Raw genomic sequence first — 20,145 nt, forward strand, 5'->3', positions numbered from 1 at the left:
CCACCTGATGCCGTTGCTCTCTGGTGCCAGCATAGTAATGAGGGGTGCGTGATTCCTTCTGCACAGTTACAACGCTGGTGGCCTGACCAGGCAGGCTTGGGGCGGAGGTGGAGGACCCAGACGAGGTGGAAGAGGCAGAAGCAGTGGCGGAACTTGGACAGACAGAGGATTGACACACAAGTCATGGGGTCGGCAAGACTTGTGCAGCAGACCCTTCACCATCTATCACCATAGTTACACAGTGCCCAGTCAGCTACATGTAACGTCCCTGTCCATGCTTACTGGTCCAAGTATCGGTGGTGAAATGCACCCGTTCACACACAGAGTTTCTCAAGGAAGCGGTGATGTTGTGTGCGACATGCTGGTGTAGCGCAGGCACACCTTTCTTAGAGAAGTAGTGGCGACTGGGCATCTGGTACTGGGGCAAAGCGACAGACATAAGGTCTCTAAAATCCTGTGTGTCCACCAGGAGGAAAGGCAGCATTTCGGTAGCCAAGAGCTTACAGAGGGATAAAGTCAACCTCTTAGCTTTGTCATGGGTCGCAGGAAATGGCCTTTTATTTGTCCACATCTGAGGGACAGAGATCTGGCTGCTGTGTGTAGATGGTGGTGAGTAGGGTGTCCATGAAAAAATGCAGGTTTGTGAGGAAAGTGCAGGCGTAGGCATGATGTTGCCTTCATCCAACGTTGATGCTATCGATGTCTGAGAGAGCTGTACACACGCACTTGTTTCCCCTTCCAAACCAAATGACGACCTACCAAGCAAACTGCCTGTTGCAGTTACAGTGGTGGAAGTTGTGCGTTGAAAACCAGGTGTGACAGCTGTCCCCACAGTCCTAGTAGATGAAGAGCGTACGGATGCACTTGAAGGGGCAGGCGGTGGATGGTTCGCTCCGTTAGACCGCATTGCAGCACGGTGAGCTTCCCACTGGGACATATGATATTTATTCATGTGACGATTCATGAAAGAAGTTGTCAAACTCCTGAGGTTTTGCCCTCTACTAACAGAATCACGACAAATTTTACATATCACATGATTTGGGCGATCTTTTTTTATGTCAAAAAAGGTCCAGGCTAGGCAAGGCTTAGAGGGCATGCGACCTGCTAAGCCCCCCCGACTAGTGCTCAGAGGCAGATTGGTGGCTGAGGATGCAGTTGTAGACGTGCTACCAGTACTACTCATCTGTCCAGGAAGGCGCAAGGTAACTTCGTCATCAGTAGGATCCTCCTCCACCGCCTCTGTTGACCTCCTCGAGTGCCTGACTGTGGGTTGACAGTAGGTGGGATCTAGAACTTCCTCATCAAATGTTGTGTTTGCACTCCCCTCACCCTCAGACCGAGCCTCTTCCTGACGTGAACCAATATTTAAGTTCTCATCCCAATCTGGTATCTGCGTCTCATCGTCATCAGTATGTTCCTCATTGTCTATAACAACAGGTGTTACAGTTTGTGAATAAGGGTCAACATTATGCTCAGAAACTTGGTCCTCACGGCCTGAATCAGAGTCACAAAGGTTCTGGGCATCAATGCAGACCATTTCCTGGTCTGTACTCACTGTAGCTTGGGAGCAGACCTCTGATTCCCAGGCTATAGTGTGACTGAACAGCTCTGCAGACTCAGCCATCTCAGTTCCACCATACTGTGCAGGGCGGATGGAGTCTTCAGAGCTGGGAGAATGCAAGTGTGATTGGGATGACAACTCAGAGGACTGGCGTTTTTTGGATGCGGTAGTTGAGGTGGCGGAGAGGGCACTTGTTGGACCACTTGAGATCCATTCAAGCATTTTCTTTTTTGGCCATCATCTACCTTTGTTCCAGTTGTTCGTGTCCGTAAAAAAGGGAGCACATCGGAATGTCCACGGTAAGTAGTAGACATCTTACTTTTGCTGGAAGATGGTCTATCTTCAGCAGATGTTAATGGAGCTTTGCCACCTTCCCCACGGACAAACCCTTTTTTTCCTTTTCCAACATGCCTCTTCCCCTTTCCACCAGCATCTGTCATTTTGCCACTCATTTTGATTGCGACAAGATTGTGCACTTAAAATGTGGTAGTAAAAATTGAGAGGTGGTGTAGATTGCTGCGGTGATCTATCTTTATTAACAGCAGAATAAACAACAATAACTATCCCTGACAATGCAACTACGGTCCTTAAACTGGCAGCATAGTTTGCTAGTATAATGGCTTAGTAACAATGAGTTTGAGTGTGCAATGCAGAGGTGGGACACTAATGGAAGTCCAACAGCCACTTTTAGGATGCCACTAAGTTTACTCAGTGTTTGCTAGTATAATGGCTTAGTAACAATGAGCTTGAGTGTGCAAAGGGCAGGAGGGTACAGTGGCAGGGTTGTGGGTCAGTGTACAGGAAAGGAAGCCTCACTTTCTATCCCTCCTAATGGGGAAATGCAGCGAGGAAGTCCCTGACCTTAGCTACACAGACGCTGTTATCTGTAGCTGTTAAAATCTTTTTCCACGGACCTGACTGTCACCTATGGCTCTGAGCCTGCTGTTATTAGCCCTTACAAGGGCTAATAGAAACTTCTATCTCTATTCTGTATAGCGCTGTGTGTAAAGCGTACACAGCAGTATCGGAGACAGGAGCTACGCCAGTGGTGATTGACACCCAGACGCAGAAGAGATAATGGCATCCGGATGGGCAGATACCCGTTTTTATAATGCAGGGACATGTGACATGGACTTCCTATCACACATGCCGTTGCTTCTCTGGCTAAAAGTCCACTTAGCTGTATGTGTGTCTGGGATTGGCTGACATGCTGGCCCACCCCACTACACGCGCGCGCTTAGGGAAGGAAGACCCACTACACGCGCGCTTAGGGAAGGAAGACAAGGGAAAAAAAAAAATGTTGATCGCCATTATCCCAGCAGCAGTGATCTGAATGCGCTGTTCCCGCACACTATACGCTGAAATTTCATAATAGTGTGAGTCACAGAGTGACTTACACTGTAACAGCGGAAAGCCAGCTAGTAATTAACTTGGCTTTTTGCTGCTAGAACCGTTCCCGAACGTAACTAGAACTATCGAGCTTTAGCAAAAAGCTCGAGTTCTAGTTCGATCCAGAACAGCCCCCAAAATCACTCAAACTGGAGAACCACGAACCGTGAACCGTGCTCAACTCTAATAAAGACTATTGTTACTGAAAAGCCAAAAAGACAATAAACAAGAGGCAGAAGAAACCCCAGCAGCCATAATTAACAGAAGAGATTATAAAGATCAGCGAAGAAAGACAAATGGCAAAATCAAAACTTAAGCAGGTCAAAGACAACAACAGTGAAAGACAAAAGAGAGCCATTCCAGCATTCAAATAGTTTTATTACCAAAAGATACGTACAGAGATAGAAAATGAACATGTGAAGGGCAAGACCAGGACAGTATAACAAAAGATCAAAGAGATACAACAAAAGTTTCAACCAAGTGTGGGAATGTTAAAAGACGCCAACTGGGGCAAGCTAACTAAAGGTACCGTCACACATAACGAGATCGCTAGCGAGATCGCAGCTGAGTCACGGTTTCCGTGGCGCAGTAGCGATCCCGTTAGCGATCTTGTTATGTGTGACACCTACCAGCGATCAGGCCCCTACTGTGAGATCTCTAGTCGTTGCAGAATGGTCCAGGCCATTTTCTTCAAAGGCGATATCCTGCTGTTTAGGACACATCTCTGTGTTTGAAACTGTGTAACAGGGTCACAGTGACTGCTGAGATCGTTATACAGGTTGCTACTGCGACCTGTATTGTTCCTGCATCGCTGGTAAGATCTGACTGTGTGACATCTCACCTGCGACCTCCCAGCATCTTACCTGCGATCCCTATCAGGTTGCATCGTTTTTGGGATCGCTGGTAAGTCGTTGTGTGTGACTGGGCCTTAAGCCAGAACAGATCAAGTAAAGAATACATGGAACACCTCTACAAGTATGACTCAGTGATACTGGAAGAAACAGATACTGGAAATTATATTGAAACAAACATCTTAAAAGACGAAGTGGCTGCTGCCATAAAACTTTTGTTAAAACACAAAGCTCCTGGATGTGATAATATGCCAATAGAACTGATAAGTTCTTCTGAGCAACAGTTGATGTCATCACACGCCTGCATGAACAGATATGGACAACTGGTAAATGGCCCAAGGACTGGACAAGATGGGTGTTTATTCCTATTCCGAAGAAGTGAGCTATAGACAGTGGAATCAGACAAGGCCGAATCCTGTCACCATTTCTATTCAATTTATATGCAAAAGCTATTTTTCAGGAAAGCTAGACCTGCCAAAAAAGAAGGAATCATGAACAATCTTAGATATGCCGGGAATACAACATTGATAGCAACAAGCATAGATTGAATGAAGGTCTTATTATGGAGTTTCAAGATAAAAAGGTCAAACAAGTGGCTCCTATTTAATACTAAGAATACAAAGATTTTGACTAATACCAAGTATGCCCGGGACACATTTGAGATGGATGGCGACAAACTGGAAGTTGCGAAGGATGCAAAACCTGAACAATAAAGAACCAAGAAATTATAAGAAACAATGCCTTTGAAATGTGGTGCTGGGGAAGAATGTTATCAATGCTATGGAATGCAAAAGAACAAACAAATCAATTTTGGAACAAATCAAGCCAGACAAGTTACTCTAAGCAAGAATTGCCAAGCTATGGCTTGCCTACTTTGGACACGTCATACAAAGAGAGTAATCACTAAAGAAGGACATGATGGTCAGAAAAATATAAGGATCAAGGCAAAGAAGAAACTCAGCAACTCAATTTTCTTGATGCAAGATATTTCTTGATATATCTTGATTTCAAGATAACAGCTGAAAGGACCCTGGTGAACCTATATAGGCTTTCACAAAGGCGATCTTCCTACAGAGTGTTTCTCCATTAAGGTTGCCATAAACCAAGACCAAGCTGAAGGCCGTTAAAAGATAAAGACATTAAATTTGCCTTTCCTCTCTGTTTATTATGTTGTTCCGATGCACATAAAGGAAATAAACACGTATATAACAACATGTGTATAATAATTTTCCAGGAGAAATACTTCATTTTTCTGGAAAAAAATTAAGGGTGACAACACTTTTGGCTATGACTGTATGTATAATAGGGCAAGCTTTTATATCTGCATTGAGGCCCCATGGGGAGCAAGGACGTTATGAAGTATTCACCAATGGATAGAAGAACTAAAATTAAGCTATCTTTCTTTAACTTTAGCAAACAATAGAGAATAGAATCAAATCAGAGGAAAAATCCACTAAACCTCTTTCCTAGTAAATGTTATGTCTTTTAATGTAGGATCCAACTTTGCCAATTAAAGGACACATTTTTACAAACAATAGGTTACTGCACATTAATTTTCATTGAAATATCCAGAAACAATAGGTGCAGTATTGGAATTGTATTGAGTGGCCTGTACCTAATATTTCCTGTACAAAATAAGTATCCTCCTAAGTGTGTACATTTGTGTGTGTGTGTGTGTGTGTGTGTGTGTTTGTGTGTGTGTGAGAGAGAGAGAGAGAGAGAGAGAAAAGGCAGGGTGGCATGCTCAAACAGACTAAAGGCCACTTTACACACAGAGATAAATCTGTGGCAGATCTGTGGTAGATCTGTGATAGATCTGTGGTAGATCTGTGGTAGATCTGTGGTTGCAGTGAAATTGTGGACAATCAGTGCCAGGTTTGTGGCTGTGTACAAATGGAACAATATGTCCATGATTTCACTGCAACCACAGATCTGCCAAAGATTTATCTCTGTGTGTAAAGTGGCCTTTAGTCTCTAATGGTCAAAGAGGGGGGGAGCCACTACTGCCTGAGAATGGTATGCAAAAAAAATGTTTTTAGTGTAAATTCACAATTATTCCAACTGTACTATAATGTAAATTGAGATTTTTAGCAAATGATTAATCAATAATTTGAGCCGCCCCCGCCAACGTCAAGGCAAATCTCTATAGGGGGGAGTCCTAACTCTATATTTATATTTTCAATGTGCCATACGGCTAACTAATTAAATTAAAAGCAGAACCATATTAAAGCACACATATATACCTGATACATGTCAGAACTGCTCCCATGCTGCAAAGACAGGCTAAACTGTGAATAAAGGCAGTCTACGTCCCAGCACGTGCAGCTGTGTGCCACACACACTGGAACAATGTGCTTGGGCCTGTTCCACCTTCATTCATGGCTGCAGTGTGGGCACTGTGAGGGCTAGTCTTGACATTGTCCCAGTGTGTGCGGCACACAGCTGCACGTGCTGGGACGTAGACTACCTTTATTCGCAGTTTAGCCTGTCTTTGCAGCGTGGGAGCGGTCCTGACATAAATCAGGTATATGTTTGCTTCAATATGGTTTTGCTTTTAATTTAATTAGTTAGCCGTATGGCCCAATGAAAACATAAATATAGCATAGGACCCCCGTAAAGAGATTTGCCTTCATGTTAGCAGGGGTGGCTCAAATTATTGATCAACCATTTGCTAAAAATCTCAATTTGCATTATAGTACAGTTGGAATAATTGTGAATTTACTCTTAAAAAAAATTTTTTTTTTGCATGCCATTCTCAGGCAATGCTGGCTCCCCTCCTCTTTGACGTTTTTTAGTCTCTAATGGGTATTCCGAAAATTATATGGTTATATTGTATCGCATGTCTCTTCTCGCTATTCTGCTGTAAACCCATGGAATTTGAATGGTGCTAAGGTCGAAGATTTGCACCTCTGCTCAATTCAACATGAGACTCATGAAACCATATTTTCCTTATACTTGCCATATTTCCATAAACATTCCACATTTTCCTAAACACTATAGTGACATGTTAATGATATTTGGGAGAAATTGTTTATTTCCAAAATAATACCTATTTTGTCGTAACTTTAGTTTCCCACGTTATCCAATAAACTGCTCCTAAATCTATTCATATAAAGTATTACAACCTATTTTCTCTGTTTTGGAACCCTGACCTTAGTTTGTCCTTTCTTCAAGTTAAAATGCCCAACAGAGCTTGGGGTTTTTACTTTGAGCTTTTAATTAAATACATTGGCATCCTAAATCTATGAAATTCTCATTGTCCCATAGTTTGACTGTGTTCAGTAAGTTATACATAGGCAAATTATTCCTCATAGCTGAAACTTCTCATCAAAGTTAAAAAAAACCTACTTCACTTCTGAGAAGCTGATACAAGAATCTGGAAATTAGCAAAACACTTGAGTTCTGAGAAACTGACAAGAACATTGTATTATTTTAATAAAAGATTCCAATGCAATTTACTTAGAGGAAAATGTCTTCTATGGCAAGCGTATTGCACTAGATTATTTACATTTTTAATTTTAACTGCTCTTGGCATTTTATGCTCATCAGCTAAGCTCCTATATTTCAACCACAATGTAGGCAACACCAGCTGAAAAGTATTAGGCTATGTGTGCACGTTGCATTTTTTTCCGCGGAAACGCTGCGTTTTGAACTGCAGCATTTTAGTGCCAAATTGCATGCGTTCAGCTTCCCCAGCAAAGTCTATGAGAGCCTAAAAATCAATGCACACACTGAGTTTATAAATGCAACGTTTTGGATGCCCAAAATCGCTGCAAAAAAAAAGCAGCATGTCACTTCTTTTGTGCGTTGTAGCTGCGTTCTCCACCCATTGAAATCAATGATGTGGGTCAAAACGCAACCAAAATGCACTTGGACTGCATTTTTGTTGCGTTCTGCATGCTTTTTTGACAAGCAAAATGCAGGTCTTTTCAGTCTATCTCTGTCAATGTCGGTCAATCTCTGTCTGTGGATGTCAGTGAATCTCCCTTTCTGTCGATCGGTCGGTCTCTTTCTCTGTCAGTTGGTCGCTCTGTCTCTCTCTCTCTTGGTCAGTCTCTGTCTGTCCCTCTCTCTGTCCGTCGGTCAGTCTCTCCCCCTCTCTCATACTCACCGATCCACGATCACCAGCGCGGCGCTGCACGGCGTTCACACTGCTCCGGCGGCTTTTCCTCTTTGAAAATGCCGGCCACTCATTATTCAATCTGGTATTCCCTGCTTTCCCCACCCACCGTTGCCTATGATTGGTTGCAGTCAGACACGCCCCCACGCTGAGTGACAGCTGTCTCACTGCAACCAATCACAGCCGCAGGTGGGCTGGTATATATCGAGCAGTAAAATAAATAAATAAATAATTAAAAAAAAACAACATGCGGTCCCCCCCAATTTTGATACCAGCCAGGGAAAAGCCACATGGCTGAAGGCTGGTATTCTCAGGATGGGGAGCGCCACATTATGGGGAGCCTCCCAGCCTAACAATATCAGCCAGCAGCCACCCGAAATTGCCGCATCCTTTAGATGCCACAGGCCCGGGATTCTACCCGGCTCATCTCGAATTGCCCTGGTGCGGTGGCAATCAGGGTAATAAGGAGTTAATGGCAGCAGCCCATAGCTGCCACTAAGTCCTAGGTTAATTATGGCAGGCGTCTCCCCGAGATACCGTCCATGATTAACCTGTAAGTTAAAGAAAATAAACACACACATCAAAAAAAATCCTTTATTTGGAATAGAAGACAAAAAACCCACCCTCTTTCACCACTCTATAAAAATCCTCAAATACCCCTCCAGGTCTGATGTAATTTCATTGTTTTAAATAATTGCCCGTCATCTACAGCATAGGCTTTTTACAAACTGAGCATAAACCATACAATTATATAATAGAAACATAAGACATTGATATTTTGGCGCAAGTCCGTAGAGGAGCAACCAAGATGGCAGAAGGTCTGCAAACCATGTCAAATAAAGACCGTCAAAAATAACTAGGAATGTTTAGTTTGCAAAAGAGAAGGCTGAGAGTAGACTTAATAGTTGTCTACAAATATATGAAAGGTAGTCACAGTGCAGAGGGTACTACCCTATTCTCATTAGCACAAGGAAATTCAAGAAGCAATGGGTGAAACTAAAAGGAAGGAGATTCAGATTAGACGTTAGGAAAACGTTTCTGACAGTGAGTGCAGTCAGAGAGTGAAACAGGCTACCACAGGAGATAATGAGCTCTCCAGCAATAAAAATCTACAAGCAAAAGCTGGATAAACATAAAGCTGGAATGATTTTGGAAAATCTGCAGTCACAGGGGGTTGGACCTGATGGTCCTTGAGGTCCCTTCCAACGCTACCATTCTATGATAAAATTATTAAGAATCAAACTCACATAATTTTATAGTAAAATGAAAAAGCTGCACACTAAACACTATATTATAAAGGAAATATTGGTAATGCATAACCGCTATAGGAATATTAGAACAATGAAAAATACATTTGGCTAACTGGAAAAAATGGAATACATGAAAAATGAAAATTGCATAACTGCTAAGGAGATTTGAAATAGAAGAGATATTTAACAAATGTATTGATCAATGCAAATTGTGCCCGAATACCACAACAAGGTAATCTCTTATTATTCGGGAACCTATCTTTAAATGCTTCTCTATGTGCGACTAAAAATCTGCAGGTCTGGGCAAATAGGCTCCTGGTGAAATAGAGTGGAGAACAGAGCATAGCAGACAGAAATAACTGAACACTGATGAGAAAAGACTGTCTGGAACACAAATGTGTTAACTAGATGCTAGCTTAAAAACACATAACAATAGTAAAGTGAAAAAGCTGCACACTAAACACTATATTATAAGGAAATATTGGTAAAGCATAACCGCTATAAAAATATTAGAACAATGAAAAATACATTACACTATATTGTAAGGAAATATTGGTAAAGCATAACAATTGCGTTGATCAATACATTTGCTAAATATCTCTTCTATTTCAAATATCCTTAGCAGGTATGCAATTTTCCTTTTCGTGGTTTACATTTTTTCCAGTTAGCCAAATGTATTTTTCATTGTTCTAATATTCCTATAGCGGTTATGCTTTACCAATATTTCCCTATAATTTAGTGTTTAGTGTGCAGCTTTTTCCCTTTACTATAGTTATGTTTTTTAAGCTAGTACCTAGTTCACACACATTGGTGTTCCAGACATTCTTTTCTCATCACATAATTTTATAGTTTATTACAAGGAGATATTCTAGACTTAAAGAGAAAGTGGAAAATGACATTTGAAAACAAATCTCAACAGAAGAAAAAGAGACAAGGATTACTAAAGGACTAAAGATAGCAGATCTACATAGTTAGAAGAGATACTGTATAAAAATCCACATGAAGACTACCAGGTGTTTAATCTTGATTTTGAGGATTATTTTGAGAACTATTCATAAAAATGCCCTACATTTTAAAGTAGAGATAATAAAATATTCCACTATTTTTCAGCTTGCACTAAGGCCTAAGCCACACGGCATGAAAATCGGAGTGAGTGGGATGCAAAAAAATCGCATTCTACTCGGACCAATATTAACCTATGTGCCAGCACCCATGAGCGATTATTTTCTCAGCCCTAACTGGACTGAGAAAACAGTCACAGCATGCTGCGGGTGCAATGCGATCCTTGTTTCTCTCGCACCCATTCAAGTCTATGGGGCGAGAGAAAAATCGCACTGCACTCACATTACACTGATTGCGAGAATGGCAATAGCCGGCAACCGAGGAGAGAGGGAGATAAATCCCTCCCTCCTCTCCGCAGCGCCGGTCCTCCCCTCCTCAGCGCCAGCCCTCCCTTCCTCAGTGCTGGCCCGCCCCTCCTCAATGTCAGCCCGTGCCATGCAGCTATGGTCCCATCGCATGATTGGACCTCAGTGGCAATGACACTCGCCTCCCGCTGTGCTACCAGCATGAGCCGATTATCATGCGAAGATCACAGTAGTCCCTGTGTTGCCCCAGCTTAAGTTGAAAAGTTTTTGAAAGTTGTAAACATCAAAAGATATACATGGGTTAGTCTTTAAAACAGAATATGGGATTTTCATTGCAATACTATCAAAGTAAATTAAATGCTTTTATCAGCAAAAGAGATAATAACAATAGTTGAAAATCTATAAAGAGTGGAAGGAAACCAGTAGGATAGGATAACAAAAATGAAAATTAAATCTATTCGGATTAGAGATAATTGAATCTTTTGAATTCATCAGGTTGATTTTTTTTTTTTTTATTTGCAGCAAATCAACTCTTCGCAAATCCCAGCATTATAAAACCTCTAATTGCTCAGAAAACTTGCGTTCAACAATCTGAGGTCTCTTATAGCTGTGTCCTATCTCTTTCCAATTCTTTAACACAAACATGGCCTTAGTAATTTCATAATTACCTTTCCATAGAAAAGGATGATGACATTGTAATAACCAAAAAACATATTTAAAAACATAATATATTGACAGACTTTTCATCTTTTCTACATTTTTAACCAGTCCAAAAATTAGAGATATCATATATGTTCAAGTTCGCAAACCTGTATAGAACACAGATTCAAACTGATTTTTTCGCCATCAGAAGTAAAATTGCTCATCTAGGAAAGAGACTCACAAATACCCTTGCAGGAAAAAAAGTAAGCCAAATATAGCGTGTGTTTTCTATAACTACTATTTTGACAGCTGGTGTCAGTTGTGCAGGGAATGGCGCTTCTGCTGCTGCTGTTATTAAATTTCAAAATTTTAGCAATAGAATATATATATTTTTGTTACCCTGTCTATTGATATTGCCACTTATTCTTTTACCCTACAGTTTGTATAACCCTATAATTGACCTTTGATAATATTTTTAACATCACTTATTTAACTTTTGCCAAAAAGGAGGAAACAGCTAATACTATGTATAGTAGGTAAGTATTTGTATGTAAATAAAAATATGGTAGCAGGAGGCAGTACAAGTGTTGTGTGCATGTTTGTCAAATAAGACTAGTAAAATAGGTATGTAAAAATATACATTTCTTTTTTCTATTTTCAAAATTCAACCCCTTTTCTAAATACGGCATGATAAGAAATACTAGGTAGATTCATGTTTAGAAAGTTAGCACTTGCAATTGGGTGCTGTATTGGTTTGGCATATCTATATATATAATTGCCTTATTCTGTTTGTCTGTCTGTCTGTCTGTCTTGCTCCAAAATTGTGTCCTTACGGTGACACAAAGCTGATTGGCCGCTGGGCTCGCCATGGCCCCGCCCCCCGCACAGATTGGCCGCTCGCCCAGGCTGCGCCCCCACACGGATTGGCCGGCCGCTCGCCCAGGCTCCGCCCCCCCACAGATTGGCCTCTCGCCCCGGCACCCTGCAGGCATTGGCAACTCGGCCACGCCCCGCCCCCCTCACGCAATGTACGCTAGCTCTGGCCCCGCCCCCCCACGCATTCCCCGAAAAGACACGGTCAGGGAGCCACGACTACCAGGTGAGTACTGTACCCCTGGGAGCCCACATCAGCGTACGCCGCCAAACCAGCCGACACATACCCTCGCATTGCTGGGGCTGGCCGGAGTATGCTGGTGTGGGCTCCCGTGCGAGCGGGGGACGAGATGCGCTGGTAACCATGGTAGCATAGTTACCAGCGCATCAAGGTCCTGCAGCGGCGGAAAATACACACGCACACACATAACAGCACACACACACACACACATACACACACACATCAGATCACACTCGCTCTCACACACACATCTCACACACACACACATCACATTGCATCCACATACTCACAACATCCTGGGATATCGCTTGCTTCTCGGCGGCGATACTGTGCTGTGAGCTTCCAGGACCTGCCGGAGGATCACATGGCCAGAAGCATGTGGTATCTCCGGATGTTGTGAGTATAAGCGCGTATGTGCGATATCGTCAATGTGTGCGTGCGTGAGTGTATGCGATCGGGTGTGTGTGAGTGTATGCGATCGGGTGTGTGTGAGTGTATGCGATCGGGTGTGTGTGAGTGTATGCGATCGGGTTTGTGTGAGTGTATGCGATCGGGTGTGTGAGTGTCGGCAGAGGAGCACGGCATGCTGGAGGAGACTGGGAGGAGAGAGGCTGATCCTGGGGAAGGCTGGGATGGGGAGGCTGAGAGAAGAGGCTGATGCTGGGGAAGGCTGAGGCTGGGGTAGGCTGGGAGGAGAGAGGCTGATGCTGGGGACCGAAAAGGCTGATGCTGGGAGGAGAGAGGCTGATGCTGGGGGAGGCTAAGGCTGGGGTAGGCTGGGAGGAGAGAGGCTGATGCTGGGAGGAGAGAGGCTGATGCTGGGAGGAGAGAGGCTGATTAGGGGACAGAAAAGTCTGATGCTGGGAGGAGAGAGGCTGATGCTGGGATGAGAGAGGCTGATGCTGGGGACAGAGAGGCTGATGCTGGGGACAGAGAGGCTGATGCTGCGGGTAGAGAGGCTAATGCTGCGGGTAGAGAGGCTGATGCTGGGAGGAGAGAGGCTGATGCTGCGGGCAGAGAGGCTGATGCTGCGGGTAGAAAGGCTGATGCTGGTGCAGCATGGGGGATGGAGAACGATGGGGGGTGCGCAGCATGGGGGATGGAGCACGTTTGGGAGTGCGCAGCATAGCGGATGGAGCACGTTTGGGAGTGCGCAGCATGGCGGATGGAGCACGTTTGGGAGTGCGCAGCATGGCGGATGGAGCACATTTGGGAGTGCGCAGCATGGCGGATGGAGCACGTTTGGGAGTGCGCAGCATGGCGGATGGACCACGTTTGGGAGTGCGCAGCATGGCGGATGGAGCACGTTTGGGAGTGCGCAGCATGGCGGATGGAGCACGTTTGGGAGTGCGCAGCATGGCGGATGGATCACGTTTGGGAGTGCGCATCATGGCGGATGGAGCACGTTTGGGAGTGCGCAGCATGGCGGATGGATCACGTTTGGGAGTGCGCAGCATGGCGGATGGAGCACGTTTGGGAGTGCACAGCATGGCGGATGGAGCACGTTTGGGAGTGCGCAGCATGGTGGATGGAGCACGTTTGGGAGTACGCAGCATGGGGGATGCAGCACGATGGGGAGTGCGGAGCATGGCGGATGGAGCACGTTTGGGAGTGCGCAGCATGGCGGATGGACCACGTTTGGGAGTGCGCAGCATGGCGGATGGAGCACGTTTGGGAGTGCGCAGCATGGGAGATGGAGCACGATGGGGGGTGCGCAGCATAGGGGATGGAGCACGATGGGGAGTGCGCTGCATGGGGGATGAAGCACGATGGGGAATGCGGAGTATGGCGGATGGAGCACGTTTGGGAGTGCGCAGCATGGCGGATGGAGCACGTTTGGGAGTGCGCAGCATGGTGGATGGAGCACGTTTGGGAGTGTGCAGCATGGCGGATGGAGCACGTTTGGGAGTGCGCAGCATGGGAGATGGAGCACGATGGGGAGTGCGCTGCATGGGGGATGAAGCACGATGGGAAGTGCACACCTCCCCCCAACATACACACACACGCGTGCGCACTGCACAACACACCACACACACACACTGGGAACCACAAACAACTGCCCTACACAGACAGCCACACACAGACAATGCTGCACACACAACACCCAACACACAAACACCGCGGCACACACAAATATACGCACATACCGCACAACACACACATTGCACAAAACATACCTCCCCAAAACACACCACACACACACAAACCGCGCAACACACACACACACAGCGCTAGACACACACAGCGCTCCACAAACAACGCAACACACAAACAACACTGCTCTCACCCCCCGTCACACCCAGACAACACCCAGAACATGTACAGCCCCTACACAAACACTTGGTAACTACACACAACAACATCTATATATATATATATATATATATATATATATATATATATATATATATATAACAAAAATCATACATGAACTACACAATACGTAAATTCTAGAATACCCGATGCGTAGAATCGGGCCACCTTCTAGTACAAATATAAAATTGCTTTAGTATATTTTAAAAAACATTTATTCAGCCTAAACAAAAAGAATTGAACAATAAACTCAAAAACTTAATAAAGTCACTTGCAACAAGCACAAGCACTAATTCTGGCAGGCAATGATTTCAGTTTTTGCAAAAAAAATATTGTTCTCGCTTGCTGATACTTTCTAGTGGATTAAAAAAAAACAGAAAAATATGCATAATTGTAGTTCAAATGCAGTAGAATACATGGCAGCTGTATCATGTCACTGAACAAATGCACTGACACGCTCTCACTATCATAAGTCACAGCCACTCTACAGTGACTGTTGACTTTCCAGTCTTGGAATTATACAGGCTATGATAGTACTTCCTGATCGGCTTTGCTGTAGCATGTGGTAACTGCAAAACATTATGAGAAAGTCCACTGTCATTTGTCTGAATTTCAACTCTTAAAGGGAAGGTGTCGCGGGTTTTTTTTGTATTAAAAATAGTGATTATGAAATCAAGTATTTTTAATAAAAAATTAAAATCACTGCTTATTTAGTTTTTATTTAATTCTAATTTTACTGAAGGCACTGGGGGCTGCCATGCTGGATTTTCTGTGTGTGTAACGACAGTTACTCACTCCTTTTATGGCAGCCCCTGTACATAAAGAACAGTGGTCGGGATCCGACCCCATTTAGTAACGTTACAGTAGGCGTCTGCTGTGACCTGGACGCGTTCCCTGGGCTGTCTAGATCACAGCAGAGGGGGGAGATTGGCGCCATCATTGTAGTGCTCACAGCTATGCTGTTTGCTCCACTTTACCCCTGTCAACTGCCGGGATGTGTGAGTATGGGCCGCCTACCCTACTCTCCTGTTTGATACTGTCTGCTGAGCCGTGTATCTAATCTTATCCTGTGTGATACTGTCTGCTGAGCCGTGTATCTAATCCTATTCTGTGTGATACTGTCTGCAGAGCCGTGTATCTAATCCTATCCTGTGTGATATTGTATGCAAGGCTGAGTATCTAATCCTATCCTGTGTGATATTGTATGCAGGGCCGTGTATCTAATGCTATCCTGTGTGATACTATCTGCTGAGCCGTGTATCTAATCCTATCCTGTGTAATACTGTCTGCTGAGCTGTGTATCTAATCCTATCCTGTGTGATACTGTCTGCTGAGTCGTGTATCTAATCCTATCCTGTGTGGTACTGTATGCAGGGCTGTGTATCTCATCCTATCTTGTGTGATACTGTCTGCTGAGCTTTGTACCTAATCCTATCCTGTGTGATACTGTCTGCTGAGCCGTGTATGTAATCCTATCCTTTGTGATACTGTCTGCTGAGCCGTGTATCTAATCCACTCCTGTGGGATACTGTCGGCTGAGACATGTATCTAATCCTATCCTGTGTGATACTGTCTGCTGAGCTGTATATCTAATCCTATCCTGTGTGATACTGTATGCAGGACTGTGTATCTAATCCTATCCTGTGTGATACTGTATGCAGCACTGTGTATCTAATCCTATCCATTGTGCTACTGTCTGCTGAGTCGTGTATATAATCCTATCCTGTGTGATACTGTATGCAGGGCTCTGTATCTAATCCTATCCTGTGTGATACTGTCTGCTGAGCCGTGTATCTAATCCCATCCTGTGTGATACTGTCTGCTGAGCTGTGTATCTAATCCTATCCTGTGTGATACCTTCTGCTGAGCCAAGTATCTAATCCTATCCTGTGTAATACTGTATGCAGGGTTGTGTATCTAATCCTATCCTTTGTGATACTGTATGCAGGGCTCTGTATCTAATCCTATCCTGTGTGATACTGTCTGCTGAGCCGTGTATCTAATCCTATCCTGTGTGATACTGTCTGCTGAGACGTGTAGCTAATCATATCCTGTGTGATACTGTCTGCTGAGCCGTGTATCTAATCCTATCCTGTGTGATACTGTATACAGGGCTGTGTATCTAATCCTATGCTGTGTGATACTGTTTGCAGGGCTGTGTATCGAATCCTATCCTGTGTGATACTGTCTGCTTAGCCGTGTATCTATTCTTCTCTTGTGTGATACTGTCAGCTGAGACATGTATCTAATCCTATCCTTTGTGATATTGTATGCAGATCTGTGTATCTAATCCTATCCTGTGTGATACTGTCTGCTGAGATGTGTATCTAACCCTATCCTGTGTGATAGTCTGCTGAGCCGTGTATTTAATCCTATCCTGTGTGATACTGTATGCAGGGCTGTGTATCTAATGCTATGCTGTGTGATACTGTTTGCAGGGCTGTGTATCTAATCCTATCCTGTCTGATACTGTCTGCTTAGCCGTGTATCTAATCCTCTCCTGTGTGATACTGTCGGCTGAGACATGTATCAAATCCTATCCTGTGTGATACTGTCTGCTGAGCGTGTATCTAATCCTATCCTGTGTGATACTGTCTGCACGGCTGTGTATCTAATCCTCTCCTGTGTGATACTGTCTGCACGGCTGTGTATCTAATCCTATCCTGTGTGATACTGTCTGCACGGCTGTGTATCTAATCCTATCCTGTATGATACTGTATACAGGGCTCTATATCTAATCCTATCCTGTGTGATACTGTATGCAGGGCGGTGTATTTAGTCCTATCCTGTGTGATACTGTCTGCTGAGCCATGTATCTAATCGTCTCCTGTGTGATACTGTCTGCTGAGCCATGTATCTAATCCTTTCCTGTGTGATACTGTCTGCTGAGCTGTGTATCTAATCCTATCCTGTGTGATACTGTATGCAGGGCTCTGTATCTAATCCTATCCTGTGTTATACTGTATGCAGCGCTGTGTATCTAATCCTATCCTGTGTGCTACTGTCTGCTGAGCCGTGTATCTAATCCTATCCTGTGTGATACTGTCTGCTGAGCCGTGTATCTAATCCTATCCTTTGGGATACATTCTGCTAAGCCGTGTATCTAATCCTATCCTGTGTTATACTGTCTGCTGAGTCGTGTATCTAATCCTATCCTGTGTGATACTCTCTGCTGAGCCGTGTATCTAATCCTATCCTGTATGATACTGTATGCAGGGCTGTGTATCTAATCCTATCCTGTGTGATACTGTCTGCTGAGCTGTGTATCTAATCCTATCCTGTGTGATACTGTAGGCAGGATTGTGTATCTAATCCTTTCCCGTGTGTTTATGTATGCAAGGCTGTGTATCTAATCCTATCCTGTGTGATACTGTCTGCTGAGCCGTGTATCGAATCCTATCCTTTGTGATATTGTCTGCTCAGCTGTGTATCTAATTTTGTCCTTTGTGATACTCCAGCTGTCCTTGGTGACACTTTAGACATTTCTGGTCCCCAACAAAATGGCTCCGCACAGTGTAGTGACATTTCATTCTCTCTTATCTGTTGGAAACACCCAAATTGGGAGTGGGAGCTGTGACATTACTCACAGGAGAGCAGATTCTGCCAACTTTACTGCAGCTGTAATCCAGGCTATTTCTACAGTGGGTCTTCTGTAGGATTTTAGAAGCTGCTCCCCCAGTGTTTAACAGTGGAAAATATCAAACTTTTTTTTATATTTTGCTCAATTAAAAACCAATAATAATATTTAAACAAAACATTAAAACATTAATACTTTACATTTTTTCAGTTATTTAATTTTTTTTTTTTTTTGACGACACCTTCCCTTTAAGTCTGTGATTGGCTTCTCTGTCTTCCGGACCACAGCAGATATACGTTTTCTTTTTATGTTTAGTTTCTGTTATCCCTCTTTTAGTTCTATTGGGGCAAGAGTTGTATTCATTTACTTGTTTGGCTGCCCAATCACCTTTTGGGTGTTACTTTAAATACTGTACTTTTATTTGTATTTCCAGCTGTTATATTTTCATTTTGAATTCCAGCCATATTGCGTTAAGTTTCCGCCTCTCATTGAAGACCAGGATACTTTTCTTTGTTTTTATGTTCTCCACTCTGCAGCTATCTTATGTTTGTTGTCAGTATGTAGGCAGCATATTTTTTAGCAATATTTAACCTGTCTGATATTTTGCATTTTTGTTGTTTGTCTTACTGACTTTTGGTTCACTTTTTACTTCAGTACACCTTTCCTTCTGTAGGTAATTAGCACTCTATTCTGCCCTCCGGTTCCTTAGGAGAAACGTGAAGTGTTCAATGGTTGATCAGGCAGCATAGACATAAGTTGCCATTGTTTAGTCTGTAGTCAAGGCTATTCCAGTAGGAAACACTAAAGACTGCGGGGTTGGGATCACTAGTCTGTACAGGAACACGCAGGGTCAGATGTAATATATTATGTGTGACCTTTACTCCTTGCAAGTTGCTGTACGAACATAAAATTTTCACCAGCACACTCCATTTGTGTATGCTGAGAAGCTACCATGAGCGTTCTGGATGCCTTGGCCGCCCAATTCCAATACTTGTCCTTGAAGGTGGTAGGCAATAGCGTGGGTCAACCGGCACTACAGAGGTTTTACTTCACCCAAACTGGCTTCTTATCCTAAAGTAAATTCATCGGAATGCTTCGACAGGGAGCAAAGTAAGTTTTTCATCTTTCTTACCTCGTGTAAGTTTTCTTTTCATCTCAGTTTTGCTGGTTCCTTTGATGTCCTGATGCAGGGAATAGTCGGTCCCTGAAACGCGTTGACATGACCTTATAAATAAAAAAATTGAATGATCAACATCTGTGACAGCGCGGCATATTACCCATCTCTCTCTTGATTACACGTCCCCATTGTCCTTGGAAGAAGCTGTGTCACTGGCAGTGCATTTGAACAGATGTCTTAGGGATAAGAGTATGTTTGAGGGGATTTCAATGTCTTCACCCTATCATCCTATTGGATCAGGAGTCAGGAGAACCCATGCAAATTGAGATATGCAGAGAGTCCAAGGAGGGAGTTGAAATTGGAGCACCTGCTCATTTCTGTCTACACTATGGTCGAATGAGCCATGTAATAATTCAGCGTTTCAGATACATTAATTAATTTCTTAAGGGTGAACAGAAAAATAAATCATTAGCATGCATGGATAATGATTGTAAAGGTTTGAAGTTATTTCTCATGCATGTTTTTGGTCTCTTTTTACAAGTGTTTTTGCTAACTTAATCTAGTGTTATATAACTACCTTTGTAGTTATTGATTCAGGCTCTACCTTGGATCGTATTGACAGTAATATCCAGTTGTGGGTGTATGTTTTCTACCCTTGGTCATCCTATTTGAGTATCCACAATTGATAATTCTCCAATAACCCAAAGACAAGTTACTTTTAAGATTGAAAATATGTACATGAGAGTGAGAGTGTTACACACAGAATCTACAGTATTTCATTCATGGTGTTTCCTTCCTTACCAGCTAAATTGTTTTGTGTATGCCCTGGTTGGTAAAACAAAAT

Source organism: Anomaloglossus baeobatrachus, chromosome 1, assembly GCF_048569485.1.
Source record: "Anomaloglossus baeobatrachus isolate aAnoBae1 chromosome 1, aAnoBae1.hap1, whole genome shotgun sequence".
NCBI classification, from domain to species: domain Eukaryota; kingdom Metazoa; phylum Chordata; class Amphibia; order Anura; family Aromobatidae; genus Anomaloglossus; species Anomaloglossus baeobatrachus.